At 47.0% G+C, this 15,771-nt stretch overlaps 1 protein-coding gene across 20 annotated transcripts in view; it reads left to right on the top strand.

Moving 5' to 3' along the window:
- The first annotated feature begins 499 nt into the window (after window positions 1-499).
- FBXO34 (F-box protein 34) overlaps window positions 500-15,771 on the top strand; it is a 37,043-nt gene continuing 21,771 nt past the window's right edge. For 9 of the 20 annotated variants that reach the window (XM_031605404.2, XM_090141888.1, XM_090141896.1 and 6 more), the window contains exons 1-2: window positions 500-622; window positions 12,419-12,498. The gene's annotated coding sequence lies outside the window, so the exon portion shown is untranslated. Of the gene's footprint in view, window positions 623-925; window positions 1,181-1,224; window positions 1,450-4,652; window positions 4,672-11,513; window positions 11,848-12,418; window positions 12,499-12,663; window positions 13,355-15,771 lie in introns of those variants that run through there. The other 11 variants (XM_031605405.2, XM_090141890.1, XM_090141889.1 and 8 more) reach the window with 8 other exon arrangements.

The raw sequence follows: 15,771 nt of genomic DNA, 5'->3' as shown, positions 1-15,771 counted from the left end.
AGGTTGCCCAAGGAGGCTGTGGATGCCCCATCCCTGCAGGCATTCAAGGCCAGGCTGGATGTGGCTCTGGACAGCCTGGGCTGCTGGTTGGCGACCTGCACATAGCAGGGGGTTGGAACTGGATGAGCAGTGTGGGCCTTTTCAACCCAGGCCATGCTATGATTCTATGATCTGTCAGTGCCCGGCTGCTCTCTGAGGAGAGCACCGATGTCCTGAAGAGAATTCTGGATACTACGGAGGTCTCGGGACCAGCGGAGAGCCGCGAGCCCCGCGGAGGGCACCAGGGTCCTACGACGGGTCCGGGCAGGGCTCCGCAGGCAGGGCTCCGCAGGGAAGGCTCCGCGGTCCGCGGCAGCCCCGGCCGTCTCAGGGCCGCGGAGGCGCCGAGCACCCGGGCGGCGCGGTGCCTGGCACGGCGCGGGGGCGGCGTTCCGCGTCCCTCCCCGGCGGGCCCAGACCCGTCCCGCCCCGCCCCGCCCCGGGCGCGGATTGGCGCGGCCTCCGCGGCTCCTCCCGCCGCCGCCGCTCGGCTCGGGGGATCCGGCCGCGCCGCGCCGAGCCCAGCCTGGCGGCTCCGCGCTGCGCGCCGCCGGGGTTCCCTTCGCTGCGGGCCGCGCTCCGGGTAGGCCTCCGGCGGCGCGGCGGGGTCTCCGGGCGGGCGGCGGGCGGGCAGGTGGGCGGGAGGCGAGCGAGCGGCGAGCGAGCGGCGAGCAGGCCCCGCGCGCAGCGCCCGCGCTCCCGGCCGGCCATGGCGGCTGCGGGGCCGCGGAGGGGCGGTTGGCCGCGTCCCGGCCGCGGGCCTGCTCGCTCCGGGCCTCCCGGCCGTGACAGGGAGGCGGGCCGTACTGCGGGGCCGCGGCCGGGCGCCTCCGGGCCGCCCGCGCGGGGCTCGCGGGGCCTCCTGAACGGCCGGCCGGCCCGCGGCTCTGCGTGCCGCCGCGTCCTGAGAGGGCTGCCCGCAGCCTGCCGGAGAACGGGCTCTGAGTAGCGTCAATCGAGCGAAAACACGGCTGGGTCGAGCGGGTGTTACTTCCGATAGCGCCTTCACGTGGGAGTTGTGTAAGGAGCGAGGGAAAGCTTCGCGGTCCGACACGGTGCAAACGATTTCTCCCCAACTTATGTCCTCCGAGGCCTCGCTTGGGGCAACGAGCTCAGCCTTCGGTTCCTTCAGCAAACCGAGGTGACCGTGTGGCTTTTATTTGGGGGGGGAAAGAAAAGAAATAACAAAAAAAACCACCAAGAAAACCCTTTCGTCAGCACGAGCCGTGGGATAGCAGCGCTCCCGCAGCGGTGTGCCCGTCTGCTCCCATAGAACCGGCTGTAAAACCCGCCCGTGGAGCTTCGTAAATAGCCGAGTGGTTGGCCCTGCTGCGCTGCATACTATCTCGGTTATGCCGCTCTCGGGATCCAGTTTTGGTGGCGTGAGATAGGCGAGCTGGCTTTGAACTGGTGAGTTCGAGGAGTTGCGAGGCTTAATGAATGTTTGCGTAGCGCTCGGCGTTTTCTCGGCTGAAAGGTTTTACATAATTGGCCTCTGTGATTGTCTGTCACCCCCGGAGAAGAGCTGAAAAACCCCGCCGGTGGAGGTAGGCAGTCGTTTTTGGGAGTCCAAAGTCTGAACCCATAGGTGCCTGTAGGTTGTTAATGTTGTTACTGCTTAACGCCGTGGTAGCAAAATGACTCACTCGGAGGAAAGAAAATTCAACACATCTATTTCTGCGCTCAGTGTGAGCAGCGCAGGCGGACGGATGGCATTCAGCCTACATGGGAGCAACAACTTCTTTGGTGAGCAGAAGAATTCCTAACACAGCACCCACCAGAGCTGCTTTTTACCCTTGAAATCATAACTGGAAGCCTTTTATTTTTATTTTTTTTTTAAACAGTATTTTGATTCCTTTTTAATAAATACCTAATCCCTTGCTGCAGGGGGTGGGAGTGTTTTCCATGCAGCATTTTTGGTCCTGAGGGGAGGGGGAAGGGAGTGCCTCTATGGCTTTCCAGCAGCCACCCGCCTTCCTGGAGTGAAAGAGCCTTATTGAGTGATTCTGAAGGTAACCTGCCCAAATTCTCCTTTTACGTGGTAAAACCATAAATTTGCTGCAGCACAGCGCCTTTGAGGGAAGGAGATGGAATGTCAGGGAGCCTGTGCTTCATCACGAGCAGTCTGGTAACAAAGGCAGCATCTGTTAATTGCATTGCACTTATCAAAATCTCCCCTTCAAATGACAAAGTTCCATTTTAATAGGTGTGAAAAGTTGTGGGGTTTGATGCCGCTGTCTTAAAATCATCTCACAGGCTCTGGATGATTAAGTTGTTGCTTTCATAGTTAATTGGAGGACAAGCAGAGGTTGAAGAAGCAGCTTTATGTTCTAAACGCTCATTAAAATCTTTACTCAGATAAGGATTGTGAGCGTGCAGGAGTGACCTGTCAAGCTCTAAGCTGCAAGTGATTTTCTTACAGGTGCATAAAACACTTCCATGTGTCCCTTAGAGCTGGAAGCTCGTGCTGCAGGTGTGCATTGTGGTACTGGGCAGCGAGCTCTGTAACAGCAAGTTATGCATAGAGAGAGACCTGCCTGCAGCTTCTGTGCCAGGAAGGGCTGCGGTTTGGGGTACAGAGGTGCTGTGTTGATTGATGTGCTGTGAAGTTGAACATGGTGTAGTATACACAAGATACCTGGCTGCTAACTGGCCCTGAGGTTCCAAGAATTGACACATTCAGCGTGACGTGTTAATTTAGCTTCTTGCCACCCTTCACAGCACTGGTGGTTCAGTACAGTATTCAAGTGCCAGTTACTTTATTAACCTGAGATATCCTGTATTTCAGTATTTTCTGCTGCTGATTTTAATCTCTTCTCCCATCAGTGCAGTGCAGTGAAGGTGGCAGCTTTTCTTGCCCCCATTATAGCTGAGCCTGTAAGGAAAGCATAGTGCTGGTCTGAAGGTTGCTGTTCAAGATCGTGCCATTCTGGAAGCATGCCTATCTCCTGTCACAATCTACTGCTTTTTTTCTTTCCTCTTGCGAGTTATTTGGACTCAAATGTACAGATGGGAACATCTAGTATTAGTAAGCTTTGGAAGGAGGTCTCGGTGAAAGCTGCTGGTCAGACCCCAGCTTCTCAGATCTGGGAGCTCTGCAGTGGGGGAGGCACAGGAATGTTGCATTGGTATATGTGGCTGCTCAGTTCTTATTTGTACCACATTTTCTGGTCTTGTTTTCTAAGCTGTTTTGACTTTAATAACTTACCAAAGTTAGAATCTATTAGAGTCATCATGACAGACTTATTAAAGGCAATATTTTATTTTTTTGTGTGTAAATATTGTCCTTTTTAAAGAAATATCGCTCTGCCCCCAGTGTATCAGAATAAGAATCAGGATAACTGCTTATCATGCAAATCCTGGGTGTAGCTGTGCAATTAGTGTGTATTTATTCCCCAAATAACTGATTTTCTTGCCCCCTTTTGACTGTTTGCTGTATCACTTGCTAATCCTGCTGTTGCAGTCTCATGCCTGTACCGTCACCAGAGATGCATGTGCTGCTGTAGGCATGCTGGTTAGTTCTAATCAAGCTATTTCAGGCTTCAAAAGCAGTGAAAGCACAGCAAGATTGGCTTTGCCTTTGGGTGGCCTTGTGCAGTTTGCATTGGTGGCATCCTGGTCTGCTGGTACCCTGCACATAGCAGGGGGTTGAAACTAGATGATCGTTGTGGTTCTTTGCAACCCAGGCCGTTCTAGGATTCTGTGATTATGATTCACCTGGGCAGCCACAGTGAGATGTGGGTTTCTGCAGTGTCAGTGCAATGGGTGTCGGAGGCAGATGGATTAAATATAGCTCAAGGATGCCTAGATATGTTGCAATCGCACCTCTTCTTGCAGTACATGTTTACATAGATCACCTTCCTACACATCTGAGGTTCAGCTGCCACTTTCATGTAGAGTTGCTGTTGAGGGGCTGTGCAACTGCCTGATAATGTTTTGAGAGTAAAAATATCCTACAGAGGAACGTGCAAATGGCCGTTAAGGAAACATCATTTCTTTAATTATTCAGAAATGGCTGACTGTTACCTTGGGGTGCAGAAAGCATGGTCTTTTCCAAACGATTAACAAAAAATTCCTGCTTTAGAAGCTGCTATGTCTGCAGTTCATAGCAGAGTAATGGCATGTAGGTAGGATGGAGGCTGAATTTCTGCCAGTTGAAATCTTGCTGTCCTAACGTGCTGTTCTTTACAGTGCTTGGAAGCCAATATGCAGCGTTCTTCTGCCTCACAGCAAAACAAGGAATGATTAAAAATTCAGCAGATGTTGTGCTTGGTTTAACTACTTGTTCTTGCATCATTCAGGTCATATCGCACAATTAATGTTGCTAATGTTCAGTCTTTGCTTTTTTTGTTCTGAGAATGGAGATTATCAGAACCACCATGGGATTTATAGAGCTGTTTTGGCAGGAACTAAGCTACACGAAGTAAATTATTCAGAACTGTTTTCTTCCTTCCTCTAGCTTGGAGGATCTCTTCTTTATTTCTCAAATATTGTCTGTTTGTGCCAGGCAAGGCTTTCTTTTCTGCAGCTTTTCTCACTTTGACTCTGAAAGTGTTTTCTTTTGATAGCTTTGAGATAAATGACTCCCTGCTTGAGAAGAAGAGGAAAGGGAAAAAACCCACCACGATAGGTGTAAGTGCTTGCTTGCTTCGTTGAACTCAGTATTTCATTTGGCCACAGAAGTATTTTTGTGAAAGCATTTTCGCTTTGTTTCAGGCAGAGCTTCCTGCTGCTTTCAGAACCTCTGCTTTCAGTGTTGCTCAATGTTGGTTAATAGCATGCAGTCCTGTGTGTCGCATATTTGCCTTGCAAATGACATCAGTTTGGATTATCCTTTCTCTTCCCAATAGTCCTTTAAACATGCAGAGCTTTGGCATTCTTCTAGCAGCACACGGGGGTTCTGGATACCTTTTCTGGAGCTACAAAGCAGCATTAATGCATCAAGGTTGTGGCTTGTTCTCGCTTTCTTCAGAAGCTGGTGCGTCTTCTGCAATATGAGAAACTTCCCATCACATCGTGGTGAGCATAGGGTTGGTTTTGATTGACCTCCCAGTGCTTTTTGGCTGTATATCTGCTCATGCTGGCACTGTATACTGCACATCCCTTGGCAGATGCCCTCTGGGCTGGATGTGCATACAGGGCTGCTCACTGCGTAACCACTGAGGTCAAGGCAAACCGCTGAGGGAAGTTGCTGGGTTTTTGGGTGTCTTTGAGACAAACTTCCTATGCTGGAGCAGCTGTAGACTTTCATGCACAGAGAAACTAAATTCAGAATGTAGAACACAGGTTGAGAATCTTGGTCAAGGGCACTTGGGGTTCAGCCATCCTTCATCATGCTGCTGCAGGGAGCTTGAGAACCACCGGGCTTAGGAGGAGGCTGTATCTTTTTAGCATGAAGTAAGTGAGAAATCAGTAAGAATGCACAAATCCAGATTTTCCATTACAGTATATGATGCACAATATACGATAGATATGCCTATAAGCTAGGTTTTGGAGAAGTAATGGGCAGAATGTGGAAACTTTCCAGAATAAGCACGGTGTTTGAATGTGAAATTCAGATACCTTTTCATTCTCGTTCTGTCAATTAACACATCAGGAGGATGTATTTTTAGACAAAGCAGACATTTTTCTTTGGAGAAAACTGGACTGTTTGTACAAATGAACTTCATGGAGAGAATTTGTGAAATTATTGGTAGATAACAGCAGGACAGGGGGAAATGGTTTGAAGTGGAGGGAGGGCAGATTGAGGTTGGATGGATGGGAAGTTGTTTGCTGTGAGAGTGGTGAGGTGCTGGAACAGCTGCCCAGAGAGGCTGTGGATGCCCCGTCCATCCCTGGAGGTGTTCAAGGCCAGGTTGGATGGGGCCCTGGGCAGCCTGGGCTGCTGTAAGATGTGGAGGTTGGTGGCCCTGCGTGTGGTGGGGGGTTGGAGCTTCGTGATCTTTGAGGTCCCTTCCAACCTGGGCCATTTTGTGATAGTAAATTGATTTGAAAAGTGGGGTCTTAAATAGAAATCCCACCTCAGTCTCTTTAGTTTTATGTCTACAATGATGAAAATCAAGTGCTCAGATTGTGTTTCTTTAATATTTCTGGTACCATATATGCATTATTGCATGCTGTACTTGCAGAATTGATATTTAGGATACGTATAATTGCTAATTGCAAAAATAACTTTGCACGCAGCTAATTCCATCTGTCAAAACAACCAGAGCAAGGCTGACTTCACTTATTTGGGGCCTCCTTATTGCTGTGCTAATTACTAAGTGTGAACTTTGGAAATAACTTAAGGTTTTATCAATTTTAAGCATCCCTAGCAACTGCAAGCCACTTCTAGCTCACTTTATGCTTTTGGTGCTTTACCAGCTTGGATTTAGTAAGCTTCAGTAGCATCTTTTTCCTCCTCCCAGTGACTTGCACGCCTAACAGCAGCTTGCTGCCATTTCCAGTATCTTTCAGCCTGGGATCTGACACACTTCCTTCTGTCATTTGAGTGCAAAAAAATAAATCCCCAACAAAGTGTTGACATCAAATTCTCTTAAAGTGAATGCTGAAACAGTACCATTAAAAATGAGGTTTCAGTCATGCTGTTGCACAGCGTGAGGAGCAGCTGATGTGTTTTAGGTGTAGGTGGGTTTTCTAAAAGTAACCCTGGGGAAACTGGGGCACATCAAGTCTGATCCTAATTCTGTGAAAAGCTGTTCTCATTGTGTGAATTCTTAAGCTCTGAAGAGTTTGATATAAAGTCATCCTTGCATGTAGTTACTGAACACTCTGTTAGTAAGAGGCTGCTTTTTTGTTTCATTTTTCAACATCTCAAGGTGGTTTTGCGAGGTGCCAGGCATGGGAGGCCTGTAATCTATAAAATATGAAAAAGATTGGATTTTTCTAGTAAGGAATCTATAAATGAAAATGGAAATGGCTTTATTGGACTGTTCTGGAGTGGTTAATATCCTTTTGGATGGAATGGAGAACTGGGGAGTTCCTTCTTTGGGACGATCAGGGTTGTATTGCTGGGCTCTGGTTTGTCTCGAGCTGGCAGAAAGTCAAGCAGAAAATCTTGCCTGTAAGTCACACTGCAGTGTGTCATACTGGAGGTTATGTTTTAAAATGAGTTTGGATGCTGGGTTGGAAGAAGACCTGTGATGGCTGAAGTTGGGATAGTTGCTAGCACTGAGCTGGAGGTTCATTCCCTGGTTTGTGTGCTGCTTTACGAGACAGCCCAGCTCTTTTTTGATTTATAAAGCTCTTAATTGAGGTCTTTGTTCTGAACTTTGCCTCACCTAAGCTTTTATTGCGAAACATAAAGATGCCTTCCTTGGTACAGCTCTGGCACTGCGCTCTTGGTCTGTTTTGTGTTTTGCTAAGTGTGTGCAGGGCTGCTCCTTGACCCCTCCAGCAGCCCTTTCCCAGTGTGCCACTGTTGTTCTGCTCTCCCTCTGTTTGCACTGCCTGGGATGTTCAGCATTGCCCAGAGGAGCAGTGGATGCTCCCTACCTGGAAGCATTCAGGGCCAGGCTGGATGGGACTTTAAGCAACCTGGTTTAGAGGAAGATGTCCCTGCCTGTAGCAGGGGGTTGGAACTGGATGGTTTTAAAGGTCCCTTCCAACACAAACCATTCTGTGATTTGTCTTTCTGAGCTCGTGCCCTGAACAGCAGGCCTGGGTGATCTTCTGCCACTGCTCTTGAAATGCTTACTTTTGAAGGGTTACTGATAGCAGTGAACTTGGTGAGCTTACAGGCCTTTTCCAGCCTTAATGAGTCTGTGATTCTAGGTTAGGGGGAATTCATTTTTAATACAGCACTGCAGTCTTCTGAATGGGGGCCTGGAGTGGTTTGAGTGCTGAGATGTTCCCTGTGCTGATGGTGCTTGAGATGTCAGAGACAGGAGACTAAACCAGTTCTCCTAATGACTGGTTGGTTATGCTTTAACAGCTTACACAATTGCTAAAAGGTGTCCAGTGATATAGCAGCTATAGGCTTCAGGGTAAATGGTAAGATAAAACACCTAGGCAGCAATGTGTGGCTCTGTAAGGGAGAATGAGGTGCAGGTTGTTTAGACAAAATAAGCCAACATACCACAGAACCATGGAATCATTAAGGTTGGATAAGACCACTGAGATCTCCTAGTCTAGCTGTCAACCTATCAGCACAGTGTCCAGGCTGGAGTCAGCAAAGCCAAGGAGTGCCATCTGTGTCACATTCAGCTCCCAGAAGGGTTGGTGAGAGATGCTTACAGTTAAAATTAGTAGGAGTAGCCATGCTTTTTTGTTTTCCTGGTGCTTTTCCTGGAGCAGCCCAAAACAGGCATGTTAACCTTAGTATATGAATTTGTGTGGGTGCCTGTGAACAGTGTCCCATTAAGTAAAGTAGTGTAACTTCTTTCTGAGGAGATGCTGAGAATGCCTTCTTTGGTCTGCCAGCCAGGCCAAGTCAGGCTTGTTAGCAGCTTGTGACAACTCTGCTTTGCTTTGTAGGTATTTTAAGTGGTGGGGGTAGCAGAACTAGGAGGAGATGTGATAACGACTGTGCTTCTTTTTCTTTTTGGGGGAGAGGGGAGGGGAGGAGATGGGCCTAATTGCATACCTTCCAATTGCAGTTACTTCATTACTGAATTATCACCGGAGCAGCCCTGCAGTCTGTTCTGATAGCAGATAAGTGGTGTGGCTTGCAGCATTTCAATCTAAACAAAACTTAAGTGCTCTTTCCTTTTTCCCTGGAGTGGAACTGTAATTTAATTACATGAACGTTAGCCAGGGCAAAGTTTTCTTCAGCTGTCTGATGCTTCTCTGGGTTTTGTGTTTGCTAGAGGTGTGTCTGCAGTGGTATGGTAGAAGAGGTACCCAAAAATTGTGTTCCTTGCCTGGAAGCTTCAAGTGAAGTTTCTCCTAGAGCTTTGTCAGGTGAAGATAGATAGTGCTTGTTATTTGTCCCAAAAGGTTTAGATAAAAACTAAATGCTAACTGGTTTATATTTGCTTCCACAGAGATGCATTAATGAGTTTCTGTCTGCATTAGGTTCTGAATAGCCAAATTGAACAGCTGGAGTCAGCCTGTGCCACCAGTCTGCTGCCATAGAACAGGAGCCCTGCCATGTGAGTGGGCTTGGGGAACAGCCTGTACCTGAACCACGTTGGTTCTGTTCCCCAGTGGAGGTAGAAGTGGCCCTCAGTGCAACCCATGTGATGTAAAAGAGAATTAGTGGGCAGGGCTTCAGGGAGGACTCCTTGTTTTCCTTTGAAACGGGATAAAAGTGCATTTGTGCATCGGTTGGAATCCTGATAAAATAGCTCCTTGGAACTGATGATTCAGAAAGATGGTGGTTCTGAAATTTGCTGCTTACAGCCGTGAGACACCACAGAGAAATGCCTGGATCTTGGGTAGCATAGGACTGGTCAGTGCTTAAACTCTTGTCCGAGTGATGTTTTCTTTTTGGACTGCTGCAGAACTGTTTAATCTGATCTATTCCTATAGAGACAGCTGACTGTGCAGTCTGAGCTGTGTACAGTTCTTTGTCTCTGACTTTGACTCGAATGGAAATGTAGTTTGTTTTTTAATTAAATTGAACTCAACTGTCACTGCCCCAAAGGGGGTCTGTTCTTGCAAGCTGTGCTTGGACTCGAGGCAGTGCTCTTGGCTCTGGCTGCTTCTTGCTGTAAGCATGGTAACTCAAGTCAGGGTGATGGGAGGATGGTAACGCACTAAGACAGATATTTGATGACGAGTGAAGTGTCTTGGGAAAGAAAATGTAATGTGCTTTTTTATGTTGATAGATTATTATATATTTTTTTTCTGAAGTTTGGGCTTGGTTGTGTTGGTTGTAACTTGGCTGCTGGGTTGGTCGTGTAGAATAACACTGTAGTGATCCAGCTGCAGCATTAAGCTCTTGGAATAGCTTAAGGTGAAGGGATGGTGGATTTCAAATAATTAAAGAGTGTGAGGCCCCTGGTCAGGTCTTGCATTGGTTGAGTGGCTTTCGGAGAGAAAAAGACCCACACGTGCTTTGCAAACTGCTGTGTACATAGTGCACTGGAGTGGATCCATGCTTTGATAAGAACAATATGGGTTTCTTAATGAGACGAACTGCATCACCTTTTTTTAAGGAGGCATTTATTTCTTTTTGTGAAAAAATGACATACTACTTTGGAAATCTGTAGCTGAACGCTGCTCTGCTCTTGCTTTTGTCCATGGATATTGCAGGGACAGGAGGCTGGCACGTTGGGTTGGGCATTATCTAAAGAAAAACAAGATTGAAGCCTGATATGTACTCTGGAAGCAGGACTACCTGACTCAGCTTGTTCTTGGCCACTGCTGCTTAAGAAAGCTGCTGGCCACATGATCCTTATGCAAGTCCTGCTTCCCCAAATGGTCTGTCTGACTTGCCAGCACTGCACTTGGTATTTGGGAATTGCTGGGGTCTGTGCAAGTTGATAAGGCTCCTGTGCCTATTTGGGATGGTGAAGTTGTCCTTCCCCATGCTCAGTTTCTTGAAGCTTGTTGACCAACCTTCCACTGGCAGCCATCCATCCTTGGATCTTCCCAGGCCTTTATTTACCATCAACCTGTTGATGGTTGAACTGTGCCCTTAGCATTTCCTTCCTTTTGTGTGTTTGCCTTGCAGGTGTGGTTGCTCTGCTGAGCAACCTGAAGCCATGTAGGATTGCTGCAGTCAGTGTGCAGACTGGGAAAAGGATGCTGAGTGGCTGCAGGTCTTTGCATTTTGGTGCTTGTCAGCTGGGGTGGATGCATGGGCCTACTAGTAAGCTTCAGCATCCATCACTGGGGTGTGATCTGTCTTGAATGTAGAAAGTAAACTGAAGGCAGATTATCTACTAGCAGAGAATTTATTGGGAAAAATTTAACGTGGATCTGGGATAGATAGAAATCATACATGTGAGCAGGTTTTTCTTGTTGCAGAAGCTGGGTTGATTTTTCAGGGCTGGATAGCATCAGTCCGGTATCTAGGAAGGAGAAAACACTATCTGACTTAAATCTAAATTCCCAGGTTGTTACTGAGAAAGACTTCTATCCTAAGTAACTTGCTCAGCCTATGTTATGTTGCAGGAGCTCAGTGGAGATGAAGCCCTACTGGCTTTATTTTGGTCTGAAATCCGCTTTGCTTCACGTTGCCACGAATCTCTGCTCCTGCAGTGCTTCAGCCTTGGATCTGGGTAACACACTGGGTGTCTGAGGGCTGGGGCAGGTCTGAGTGCTTTGGTGGCTGAGGTGGCATTGGCACGTGGCACTTGTCAGGGTGCATACTCCTGAATGACAGCAGCCTGTTCATCCCTTCATAATTTGTAATTTGTATTTAAAAGCGAAGGGATTTAAATGTTGTGTTTCTTTCTTGCAGTTGTGGTCCACAGCAGCAATTAGCTGTCGTGATGTTTGGCGCTGGTGGCTAATTGCGTAAGTTGACATTGCTAAAGAGAGCTGGGAGTTGAGCAGAGGTGTTTGTACATTCAGAAACCTGGTATAATTCAGGTCTGAATCAAGCTCAGACTCACGCTCAAACAGGTTGTGGAATTTATTTATACAACACCACTGGGGTGTGTGGCATTGCAGAGACAAATAAACGATGGCTCCCAGCCCTGAGGCTTGTGTTTAGTGTTAGATAACACAGTATGGGTTAATTATAGCCAGGGACATGGGTGGGGGGGGGGTTAGGAGCAGGTGAGGGTTACGCTGGTGCTGACGACACTGAGTGTTCCTTGTTGTGCCTACAGCTCTCTAATGGCACTGTGAAGAAAGTATGGGTGCGTCTGAGGTTATGGGAAGGATGGAGGTCAGCTCTGCAGGAGGAAGCGTTGAGTGAGTTACAGAAGTTGTGTGGATTAATAAGAAAAAAGCGGAAGGAGGTGAACTGAAACGAGTTGAGTGCACAGGGAGTGGCTGTGTTTACATGGAGACCTAGTATGCAGCAGCAATCAGACTGCAAGGTCGTGGGTTTGGCTGTTGAGGAGATGAGCAGCCAGACCCCTGAATGCCTTTTGCTCAGTGTGAATGGAGGAGCAGCTAAAGGAAGGGGTCTGGAGTTGCTGCTTCAAGCTTTGTAGTTCCTCTTTGAGGTCCCTGCTGTCCCTGCAGTCTGGAACCTGTGGTTCTGAAGCAGTTTTTCCCAGTGGGATTTACCCTGGTGGCAAGGCAGCTGCCTTTGATGGTAGTTGGACTCTCTTTGGGGTGTATTTGCTCAGCTGACACTGAGGACTCTCTCTAATTGGTGGTTTTCTGTCTGTTCCTATATACCATTCGCAGTGGGGTGAATGAGTAGCATTCCTGAACTGGCTTTTTGTGTTAAACTGGCAGATCTTTTTTGGTTTCAGGGGTTGGCTAGTCATTAACTTGTAACTAATTTCCTTTTTCCTTCCCTTTTGCTCTTCAGAAATGCGATTCTCGTGAGTGTGCAAGGAAACCTACAGAACTGTAATGTCTAACACTACACGGAATAACAACTGTTTGAAGGTACCACCCTTTTTTAACTAATAAACTACTGTGTTATAGGTTGGGTTAATGATGGACTGATCTTTGGTTCACAGCCAAAGCTCAATGTGAAGATCCACATCTTATGTAATGCCTTCTTTTCCAAAATGGTGACGGTGGTGTGACACTGCACTCTTTTATTTCCAGAAAAGCTTTGTGTAAACTACCACTTGATCCGTGTGCTGAGGGGACCACCCCTGTTTCTCTGTGAAAGATCTCTCCAGGCAGGTCTGGTGTTGCTGTAGGAACAGATGGTAGGTTCTATTCAGAGAGCTGAACTTCCCTTGTCCTTCGTGGCCATCCCTGGAAACATATTGCCCTTCTTCAGTGATGCGTCATGGCTGGCCTGTTTGTCACGATGTTAATGACAGCCTGGGTCATCTTTCTTGACAAGAGGCTTCAAGCCCTATTTGGGAAGAATATTAAGATAAAGTGCAGTTGGACTGTAGCACTGAGATTGCAATGTCTCAGCTGTTTGTGCTGCATTAACCAGCGCTCGGGCGTTGGCTTGATCTGCTGCCTGATCCTGCAGTGATGCCATAATACTGAATTTTGGACTGCCCTGTACATTTCCATGGCAACAGACTGATGTCACAGGCTCAAGGACATGACTTCAGTGTACGATCATGCGGAGGCACGATCAGATTTGTGAAGGTGAAAGCTGACTAATGCACATCTCAAAAGCCAGCAAGGGGAGTGCAGGTTACGGCTGACCAAGCAAGGTGTTTCAGTATGAAAATTCCCCTGTCAGGCAGAGGAGGATGTGATGATGTCTTTAAGGCAGGAACATTCGGCGCAATGAGCTTCTGTTTACAGGGGATAAGCAGACATCCAGCAGGTATCCTGTTTCTTTTCAGCAGGTGGTGTTCTGGGCTGGGGGAACTTGCTTGTTGGTTTCAGACCTTTGAAAGGTCAGTGTTTTGTTGTTGTTATTTTCGAGAGCTTCTCATTAGCATACTTGTTAGTGTACTGAGACCGCTTTTTCTTGCATAGTATACAAATAGCTTAATTGGTTTTCCAAAGCTTTTATTATATCCATGATATTGGAAGGTGGAAGGGGAATTCTGCATCTGCATTATGGTCACATTTTCCTATATCCTATTAGCAGATTCCAAGATTGTTTAATGTGATCTCCACCCATTTCATTTGGCCGCAACCTTTGCTCCCATGAAAACAAGGCTGATTGTTCTGAATTGCTGTGTGTATGTGCTTTGGCACAGCATGAAGGTACCTATAATAACACAACCATTGTCTAGAAAAAAAAAAAAAGCAGTTTGCAGTAATAACTACAAATAAAAGGGTGCAGTACTGGGGCAAAGACAGATAATGGTCGTTTTCCCACCCAGTCTGTGCAACAGCTTCTCAACATGGTCACCCCTCTGCGTGACACAGATGTGGGCTTCAGCCTGGTATGTGAATATTGGGAGTGAAGGACTGAAATATTTGCATGCTGTTCCAAGTTTCTCTTTCCTGGACACAGTTTCATTGCTCATATTTACGGACAGGGAGGCTGAATGACTTTTGCACAATGCAGTGTTTTATTTGCATGCTGTGAGCAGTTTAACAAGTGTATGTGCTAAATGAAGCATTTCCACTTTCAGTCATCAGCTGATGCACCCTTAAAAAAAAAAAAGGGGGGGGGGAGAAGTGCCTTGAGGTTGAACAGTGGGGATTTAAGGGGTGACATTGTGCTGTGTGCAGCGGATGGCTGCTTGTGCCAAGCCTGAACATTGACTTGAATTGCTGTGGGATTTAGCAAGTGACCAGCTCAAACTCCTTCGTGCTGAAGTAATTTATACTCATCTCTACACTTCCTGGAATAAAAGCTGTTACAGGGCAAGATTTGGAAGGAACCTAATTGTTTTCAATGTTCAGTGTCACAGGGATCGAGGATGTTGAACAGAACCTGGCATTTCTTACAGCAGTTTGGTTGCCTCCCAGGACAGGAAGCTGTGGAGTGTTTAAAAGAAAGAGGCAGGGAAGGAGTTTAGCAACCCTCTCTAAATCAGAATGCTTGAATTTTGGTGCCTGGCCTCGAGCTGAAAGGGCTGGAAGCTCGGCAAGATTTAGTGTTCTGCATCGCTTGGCAATGAACAACAAGATAATGGTGATGGGCTATCAAGAAGGCAGCCCTGCTAAAAAGAGAGTCTTTGTGATACGGTCAAGGGGAAGGAAGTCTGGAGAACTTAGAAAAAGAACAGATGTTTTAGGAGGTGGGGGAAAAGCTTAACTATCCATGTAAGGGAGCCAACAGAATGAACTTGATACCAAACAAAAGTAGGCACACCCAGTGTTGAGCACAGGGATCCTGGAAAGCTGCTCTGCTCTGCGGCGACGCTTTGCTGTTTGACAGATGTTGGACAAGGACATCTCACAGAGGCAGAAGTGTGTAATATGAAGCACCTGGAGGGTTGTGTGAGGGGATGCATAAAGGTTGGGGGGTATTTGATGCTGCTCTTTAATATCCACACTGATTTTAACAGGTATATAAATGGTAGTTGAAGCAGAACGTCAGTCTCCGTGAGGGAACCGATGACAGAAGATGCATTAAACAAGAGGGAGAGGTCTCTTGTAGGGTGTGTTTATGGGCAGTGATGACTGGAAGTGTGATATAACAGACTGCTGATCCTGCGTGTCAGACTATGAGTGGCAGTGATTTTTTTTCAGGTCACTGAAACTCAAGTCCAAACAAAAATATTTTACTCTTACTAATAGGTTAATCCACTGTAATTGGCTGTGGAATAAACCCATGGGAACTTCCCTGTCTGTACGTGATGCACAGCCCCTGCTGTCTGCTTGGCAGCTGCACCTTCAGATAATTAAAAGCTGTTTTTGAAATCTGCTGTTCTTGATTCTATTGGTGGTGTTTTTTTTTTTTTCTTTGCATCTTGCAGCTTCTCTGAGTGCCATCAGTCACTCTTCTGCCTAATCTATAAAAACCAAGGAAGTGTGGGATCAGGAGATGAAAACTGCAGATGGATCTCGTGCTTTGAAACCCAAACTAACCATCAGCTGTGAGGTTAGGTGAATGTGTGAGGTTTGATAGCACTCACCTTATGCTTCTGAAAATAATTCAACTTCCCCAGTCCAGTATGAAACATTTGAAGTTCACTCTTCCTTTATGAGATCTCACATCGTTTGCCCCTCTAAAATCAATAATCAAATTTCCACGGCTGCTTTCTCTGAGAAGCAGCTGTAATTACCCCCAAATTACAGGAGGTGCTCAGCACAGGGATCCTCTGGTTTCAGCACATA

The sequence above is a fragment of the Phasianus colchicus genome, chromosome 5 (genome assembly GCF_987193195.1).
Source record: "Phasianus colchicus chromosome 5, bPhaCol1.hap1.1, whole genome shotgun sequence".
In the NCBI taxonomy this organism is placed as follows: domain Eukaryota; kingdom Metazoa; phylum Chordata; class Aves; order Galliformes; family Phasianidae; genus Phasianus; species Phasianus colchicus.
This window is presented reverse-complemented; position numbering and strand designations above follow the sequence as displayed.